Source organism: Syngnathus leptorhynchus, unplaced genomic scaffold, assembly GCF_054491065.1.
Source record: "Syngnathus leptorhynchus isolate UIUO unplaced genomic scaffold, UIUO_Slep HiC_scaffold_437, whole genome shotgun sequence".
Taxonomy (NCBI): domain Eukaryota; kingdom Metazoa; phylum Chordata; class Actinopteri; order Syngnathiformes; family Syngnathidae; genus Syngnathus; species Syngnathus leptorhynchus.
Genome location: NW_028232380.1, coordinates 25,001 through 33,751, shown reverse-complemented (window position 1 = coordinate 33,751; position 8,751 = coordinate 25,001).

The following is an 8,751-nucleotide window of genomic DNA, read 5'->3' as shown; positions in this document are numbered from 1 at the left end:
AGGCCGACTGCGGAACCGGCGCTGGGCGGACGCCAAAGCTCGGCAGGGCCGTGGGCACTTAGAAACTTTTTGCCAAGTTGGCTGTGAGCTCCAGGAGGAGACCGTTATTTTTCGTCATTCGAGGCCGACTGCGGAACCGGCGCTGAGCGGACGCCAAAGCTCGGCAGGGCCGTGGGCACTTAGAAACTTTTTGCCAAGTTGGCTGTGAGCTCCAGGAGGAGACCGTTATTTTTCGTCATTCGAGGCCGACTGCGGAACCGGCGCTGGGCGGACGCCAAAGCTCGGCAGGGCCGTGGGCACTTAGAAACTTTTTGCCAAGTTGGCTGTGAGCTCCAGGAGGAGACCGTCATTTTTCGTCATTCGAGGCCGACTGCGGCACCGGCGCTGAGCGGACGCCAAAGCTCGGCAGGGCCGTGGGCACTTTGCCACTTTTTCGCCACAATTGGCTGTGAGCTCCAGGAGGAGACCGTTATTTTTCGTCATTCTAGGCCGGTTGCAGAACCGGCGCGGCTCGGATGCACGAGCCCGCAGAGCCGTGGGCACTTAGAAAAATTTCAGAGAGGCGACACTTTGCCATTTTTTCAGAGAGGTGACACTTAGTCGTTTTTTCGAAAGTTGACACTTAGCCGTTTTTTCGAAAGTTGACACTTAGTCGTTTTTTCGAAAGTTGACACTTAGTCGTTTTTTCGCCAAAGTGCCCACCTCCAGCGCGTGCCACGGCGCTTTCCAGGTCTTCTATCCGACCTTGTGCTGTCGAGGACGGCGTGTCCGACGCCGTGGGGAGACCAGCACCATCTCCTCCATACTCGTAAACGAGGTGCTTTGGAAAACGGGGGGAAAGTCGATGAGTACACTGACTACTGGGACCATTTCATTGTACTCTGGCGCACCTGAAGACCAAAAAAGGTACTGCACCTTAGCCCGGGTACCTCACCCCCTGGTACCTCGAGGTGAGCTCCAGGGAGAGAGGCTGATTTTTTGCTTTTTGAGGCCGACCACCGAACCGGCGCGGGGCGGACTCACAAGCCCCGCAGAGCCGTGGGCACTTAGTCGTTTTTTCGAAAGTTGACACTTAGTCGTTTTTTCGCCGATTTTGCTGGGACCTCCAGGCGAGGACCGGCGTTTTTCGTCTTCCGGGTCCGACCCGGGAACCAGCGCCGAGCGGACACATTCGCTCGCTAGTGCCGTTGGCACTTAGAAAATTTTTCGTTTGTCATGAGCTCCGGGCGGAGACCGGCGTTTTTCGTCTTCCGGGTCCGACCCGGGAACCAGCGCCGAGCGGACACATTCGCTCGCAAGTGCCGTTGGCACTTAGAAAATTTTTCGTTTGTCATGAGCTCCGGGCGGAGAGCGGCGTTTTTCGTCTTCCGGGTTCGACCCGGGAACCAGCGCCGAGCGGACACATTCGCTCGCTAGTGCCGTTGGCACTTAGAAAATTTTTCGTTTGTCATGAGCTCCGGGCGGAGACCGGCGTTTTTTGTCTTCCGGGTTCGACCCGGGAACCAGCGCCGAGCGGACACATTCGCTCGCTAGTGCCGTTGGCACTTAGAAAATTTTTCGTTTGTCATGAGCTCCGGGCGGAGAGCGGCGTTTTTCGTCTTCCGGGTTCGACCCGGGAACCAGCGCCGAGCGGACACATTCGCTCGCTAGTGCCGTTGGCACTTAGAAAATTTTTCGTTTGTCATGAGCTCCGGGCGGAGAGCGGCGTTTTTCGTCTTCCGGGTTCGACCCGGGAACCAGCGCCGAGCGGACACATTCGCTCGCTAGTGCCGTTGGCACTTAGAAAATTTTTCGTTTGTCATGAGCTCCGGGCGGAGAGCGGCGTTTTTCGTCTTCCGGGTTCGACCCGGGAACCAGCGCCGAGCGGACACATTCGCTCGCTAGTGCCGTTGGCACTTAGAAAATTTTTCGTTTGTCATGAGCTCCGGGCGGAGAGCGGCGTTTTTCGTCTTCCGGGTTCGACCCGGGAACCAGCGCCGAGCGGACACATTCGCTCGCTAGTGCCGTTGGCACTTAGAAAATTTTTCGTTTGTCATGAGCTCCGGGCGGAGACCGGCATTTTTCGTCATTCGAGGCCGACGGGGGAACCAGCCGGAGCGGACACGTTTGCTCGGAAGAGCCGTTGGCACTTAGAAAAAATTCCGTGTCTCGTGAGCTCCAGGGGGGACAGGCTGGTTTTATTCATCCGTAGCCGACATGGGAACCAGCGCGGAGCGGATTGGTGTTGCGCTGCCATATACCTCATCTCTCTCAAGAGTCCCCCCCTTATACGTGCCGATGGTGTTTTGGAAAACGGGGGGTAACTGGATGAGTACACTGACTAGTGGGACCAAGTACACTAATAGCCCCTGGTACCTAAAATGGAAGTATAGAGGCCGACTTTCGGGCAAGATCACGCCGGGTTAGGCTTCCAGGACCTCGGCTAAGCAATTTTAACGGGTTGCCCGGTTCTTTTTTGAACCAGCCCGGTTCTTTTTTTTTATCCAGCCCGGTTCTTTTTACACTTCCAGCTGGAGCTCGGGAGCGGCTTTTTGCACAAGATCACGCCGTGTTAGGCTTCCAGGACCTCAGCTAAGCAATTTTAACGGGTCGCCCGGTTCTTTTTTGATCCAGCCCGGTTCTTTTTTTTATCCAGCCTGGTTCTTTTTACACTTCCAGCTGGAGCTCGGGAGCGGCTTTTTGCACAAGAACACGCCGTGTTAGGCTTCCAGGACCTCGGCTAAGCAATTTTAACGGGTCGCCCGGTTCTTTTTTGATCCAGCCCGGTTCTTTTTTTTATCCAGCCTGGTTCTTTTTACACTTCCAGCTGGAGCTCGGGAGCGGCTTTTTGCACAAGAACACGCCGTGTTAGGCTTCCAGGACCTCGGCTAAGCAATTTTAACGGGTCGCCCGGTTCTTTTTTGATCCAGCCCGGTTCTTTTTTTTATCCAGCCTGGTTCTTTTTACACTTCCAGCTGGAGCTCGGGAGCGGCTTTTTGCACAAGATCACGCCGTGTTAGGCTTCCAGGACCTCGGCTAAGCAATTTTAACGGGTCGCCCGGTTCTTTTTTTTTATCCAGCCCGGTTCTTTTTTTATCCAGCCCGGTTCTTTTTACACTTCCAGCTGGAGCTCGGGAGCGGCTTTTTGCACAAGATCACGCCGTGTTAGGCTTCCAGGACCTCGGCTAAGCAATTTTAACGGGTTGCCCGGTTCTTTTTTGAACCAGCCCGGTTCTTTTTTTTATCCAGCCTGGTTCTTTTTACACTTCCAGCTGGAGCTCGGGAGCGGCTTTTTGCACAAGAACACGCCGTGTTAGGCTTCCAGGACCTCGGCTAAGCAATTTTAACGGGTCGCCCGGTTCTTTTTTGATCCAGCCCGGTTCTTTTTTTTATCCAGCCTGGTTCTTTTTACACTTCCAGCTGGAGCTCGGGAGCGGCTTTTTGCACAAGAACACGCCGTGTTAGGCTTCCAGGACCTCGGCTAAGCAATTTTAACGGGTTGCCCGGTTCTTTTTTGAACCAGCCCGGTTCTTTTTTTTATCCAGCCTGGTTCTTTTTACACTTCCAGCTGGAGCTCGGGAGCGGCTTTTTGCACAAGAACACGCCGTGTTAGGCTTCCAGGACCTCGGCTAAGCAATTTTAACGGGTCGCCCGGTTCTTTTTTGATCCAGCCCGGTTCTTTTTTTTATCCAGCCTGGTTCTTTTTACACTTCCAGCTGGAGCTCGGGAGCGGCTTTTTGCACAAGATCACGCCGTGTTAGGCTTCCAGGACCTCGGCTAAGCAATTTTAACGGGTCGCCCGGTTCTTTTTTTTATCCAGCCCGGTTCTTTTTTTATCCAGCCCGGTTCTTTTTACACTTCCAGCTGGAGCTCGGGAGCGGCTTTTTGCACAAGATCACGCCGTGTTAGGCTTCCAGGACCTCGGCTAAGCAATTTTAACGGGTCGCCCGGTTCTTTTTTGATCCAGCCCGGTTCTTTTTTTTATCCAGCCTGGTTCTTTTTACACTTCCAGCTGGAGCTCGGGAGCGGCTTTTTGCACAAGAACACGCCGTGTTAGGCTTCCAGGACCTCGGCTAAGCAATTTTAACGGGTCGCCCGGTTCTTTTTTTTATCCAGCCCGGTTCTTTTTTTATCCAGCCCGGTTCTTTTTACACTTCCAGCTGGAGCTCGGGAGCGGCTTTTTGCACAAGATCACGCCGTGTTAGGCTTCCAGGACCTCGGCTAAGCAATTTTAACGGGTCGCCCGGTTCTTTTTTGATCCAGCCCGGTTCTTTTTTTTATCCAGCCCGGTTCTTTTTACACTTCCAGCTGGAGCTTGGGAGCGGCTTTTTGCACAAGAACACGCCGTGTTAGGCTTCCAGGACCTCGGCTAAGCAATTTTAACGGGTCGCCCGGTTCTTTTTTGATCCAGCCCGGTTCTTTTTTTATCCAGCCCGGTTCTTTTTACACTTCCAGCTGGAGCTCGGGAGCGGCTTTTTGCACAAGATCACGCCGTGTTAGGCTTCCAGGACCTCGGCTAAGCAATTTTAACGGGTCGCCCGGTTCTTTTTTGATCCAGCCCGGTTCTTTTTTTTATCCAGCCCGGTTCTTTTTACACTTCCAGCTGGAGCTCGGGAGCGGTTTTTTGCACAAGAACACGCCGTGTTAGGCTTCCAGGACCTCGGCTAAGCAATTTTAACGGGTCGCCCGGTTCTTTTTTGATCCAGCCCGGTTCTTTTTTTTATCCAGCCCGGTTCTTTTCACACTTCCAGCTGGAGCTCGGCAGCGGCTATTTGCACAAGATCACGCCGGGTTAGGCTTCCAGGACCTCGGCTAAGCACTTCTAACGGGTCGCCCGGTTCTTTTTTTGAACCAGCCCGGTTCTTTTTACACTTCCAGCTGGAGCTCAGCAGCGGCTTTTTGCACAAGATCACGCCGGGTTAGGGTTCCAGGACCTCGGCTAAGCAATTTTAACGGGCCGCCCGGTTCTTTTTTTGATCCAGCCCGGTTCTTTTTACACTTCCAGCTGGAGCTCAGCAGCGGCTTTTTGCACAAGATCACGCCGGGTTAGGCTTCCAGGACCTCGCCTAAGCACTTCTAACGGGCCCTGGTCCACCCCTGCCAGCGCATTTCAAAACTTGGCATTAATTTCGACCTAAGAGACGAAGTCTGATTTTTTTCTACCACTTGGGCGGCCTTTTTGCACCCAGAACACCCGCACCGGCACCATAAATTCGAAGGGTGCCGAGTGCGTCGGCGCAGATTCTGCGACGGAGTGACACTTCCCTCTTGTGGACATTCGGCGGTAGGTGAAATGCGCACTCGGTCTTCTCTTTTCTTTTCCTTCCAGTGAAACTTTGGCAACATTCTGCGAGCTGCTGGCTTCCAGAACCTCGGCCAAGCAGGTGGAGGATTTTTTTCCACTTCCAGCTGGAGGTGAGGAGGGACTTTTTGGGCAAGATCACGCCGACTTAGCAAGCAAGGTGGAAGTGCCAGCATGCTCCGTGGCTGGAAGTGTGGATGTGCCAGCACCCTCCCTGCCTATGGAAGTGTGGAGCTCCAGCACCCTCCCTGCCTATGGAAGTGTGGAGCTCCAGCACCCTCCCTGCCTATGGAAGTGTGGAGCTCCAGCACCCTCCCTGCCTATGGAAGTGTGGAGCTCCAGCACCCTCCCTGCCTATGGAAGTGTGGAGCTCCAGCACCCTCCCTGCCTATGGAAGTGTGGAGCTCCAGCACCCTCCCTGCCTATGGAAGAGCCACCTCCGCGGGCATGCTGCTCAACCACGCCGGCCCAGAGTTCCAGCCGCTCGGCTACACTCTCTCACAAGCCCCGCCTGGAGCTCCCCAGCCCACCCCTGGTACCTCAACTACCGAGGCCAGCCGCTCGACCAGGCCGGCCCAGAGTTCCAGCCGCTCGGCTTCACTCTCTCACAAGCCCCGCCTGGAGCTCCCCAGCCCGCCCCTGGTACCTCAACTACCGAGGCCAGCCGCTCGACCAGGCCGGCCGAGAGTTCCAGCCGCTCGGCTTCACTCTCTCACAAGACCCGCCTGGAGCTCCCCGCCCCACCCCTGGTACCTCAACTACCGAGGCCAGCCGCTCGACCACGCCGGCGCAGAGTTCCAGCCGCTCGGATAAGCTCTGTCACTCACCCGCCGCGCAGCCACCGGTAACGGGGAAATGTCGCCGCCTGGCGGACACGCCGTTGTAAATGAATGGGCTTTCGCACTTAGTGCAATTTTCGCCAACTCTCTGACTGGAGCTATGGAAGTATGGAGCTATGGAGCCACCAGCCACCCAGGCTGGAGCTATGGAGCCATGGAGCTCTGGTGCTATGGAGCTCTGGAGGTATGGAGCTATGGAGCTATGGAGCTATGGAGCTATGGAGCCCTGGAGCTCTGGAGGTATGGAGCTATGGTGCTATGGAGCTCTGAAGCCATGGAGCTCTGGTGCTATGGAGCTCTGGAGCTCTGGAGGTATGGAGCTCTGGAGGTATGGAGCTATGGAGCCCTGGAGCCCTGGAGCTATGGAGCCCTGGAGCTATGGAGCCCTGGAGCCCTGGAGCTATGGAGCCCTGGAGCTATGGAGCTATGGAGCCCTGGAGCTATGGAGCTATGGAGCTCTGGTGCTATGGAGCTATGGAGCTCTGGTGCTATGGAGCTATGGAGCTCTGGTGCTATGGAGCTATGGAGCTCTGGTGCTATGGAGCTATGGAGCTCTGGTGCTATGGAGCTATGGAGCTCTGGTGCTATGGAGCTATGGAGCTCTGGTGCTATGGAGCTATGGAGCTCTGGTGCTATGGAGCTATGGAGCTCTGGTGCTATGGAGCTATGGAGCTATGGAGCTCTGGTGCTATGGAGCTATGGAGCTCTGGTGCTATGGAGCTATGGAGCTCTGGTGCTATGGAGCTATGGAGCTCTGGTGCTATGGAGCTCTGGTGCTATGGAGCTATGGAGCTCTGGTGCTATGGAGCTCTGGAGCTCTGGAGGTATGGAGCTATGGAGCCACCAGCCAGCACCCTCCGTGGCTGGATCAATGGAAGTGTTTTAGGTACCAGGCAGCCAAAGGGCCGAGGCCTCACGCTCGACCACGCCGGCGCAGAGTTCCAGCCGCTCGGATAAGCTCTGTCACTCACCCGCCGCGCAGCCACCGGTAACGGGGAAATGTCGCCGCCTTGTGGACACGCCGTTGTAAATGAATGGGCTTTCGCACTTAGTGCAATTTTAGCCAACTCTCTGACTGGAGCTATGGAAGTATGGAGCTATGGAGCCACCAGCCACCCAGGCTGGAGCTATGGAGCTATGGAGCTCTGGTGCTATGGAGCTATGGAGCTCTGGTGCTATGGAGCTATGGAGCTCTGGTGCTATGGAGCTATGGAGCTCTGGTGCTATGGAGCTATGGAGCTCTGGTGCTATGGAGCTATGGAGCTCTGGTGCTATGGAGCTATGGAGCTATGGAGCCACCAGCCAGCACCCTCCGTGGCTGGATCAATGGAAGTGTTTTAGGTACCAGGCAGCCAAAGGGCCGGGGCCTCACGCTCGACCACGCCGGCGCAGAGTTCCAGCCGCTCGGATAAGCTCTGTCACTCACCCGCCGCGCAGCCACCGGTAACGGGGAAATGTCGCCGCCTGGCGGACACGCCCTTGTAAATGAATGGGCTTTCGCACTTAGTGCAATTTTCGCCAACTCTCTGACTGGAGCTATGGAAGTATGGAGCTATGGAGCCACCAGCCACCCAGGCTGGAGCTATGGAGCTCTGGTGCTATGGAGCTCTGGTGCTATGGAGCTATGGAGCTCTGGTGCTATGGAGCTATGGAGCTCTGGTGCTATGGAGCTATGGAGCTCTGGTGCTATGGAGCTCTGGTGCTATGGAGCTATGGAGCTCTGGTGCTATGGAGCTATGGAGCTCTGGTGCTATGGAGCTATGGAGCTATGGAGCCACCAGCCAGCACCCTCCGTGGCTGGATCAATGGAAGTGTTTTAGGTACCAGGCAGCCAAAGGGCCGGGGCCTCACGCTCGACCACGCCGGCGCAGAGTTCCAGCCGCTCGGATAAGCTCTGTCACTCACCCGCCGCGCAGCCACCGGTAACGGGGAAATGTCGCCGCCTGGCGGACACGCCCTTGTAAATGAATGGGCTTTCGCACTTAGTGCAATTTTCGCCAACTCTCTGACTGGAGCTATGGAAGTATGGAGCTATGGAGCCACCAGCCAGCACCCTCCGCGGCTGGAGCTATGGAAGTATGGAGCTATGGAGCTATGGAGCTATGGAAGTATGGGGCTATGGAAGTCTGGAGCTATGGAGCTCTGGGGCTATGGAAGTATGGAGCTCTGGGGCTATGGAGCTCCGGGGCTATGGAGCTCCGGGGCTATGGAGCTCCGGGGCTATGGAGCTCCGGGGCTATGGAGCTCCGGGGCTATGGAGCTATGGAGCTCCGGGGCTATGGAGCTCCGGGGCTATGGAGCTATGGAGCTCCGGGGCTATGGAGCTCTGGAGCTCTGGAAGTATGGATGATCCAGCACCCTCCGTGGCTGACCGCTGGTGCTCGGGGCCGGTGAACTCGGCACCCGCCTCCGGCGGGTGCCTCGGTGACCGCCGTCGCTTGGGGCCAGTGAACTCGGCACCCGCCTTCGGCGGGTGCCTCGGTGACCGGTTGTCGCTTGGGGCCAGTGAACTCGGCACCCGCCTTCGGCGGGTGCCTCGGTGACCGGTTGTCGCTTGGGGCCGGTGAACTCGGCACCCGCCTTCGGCGGGTGCCTCGGTGACCGGTTGTCGCTTGGGGCCGGTGAACTCGG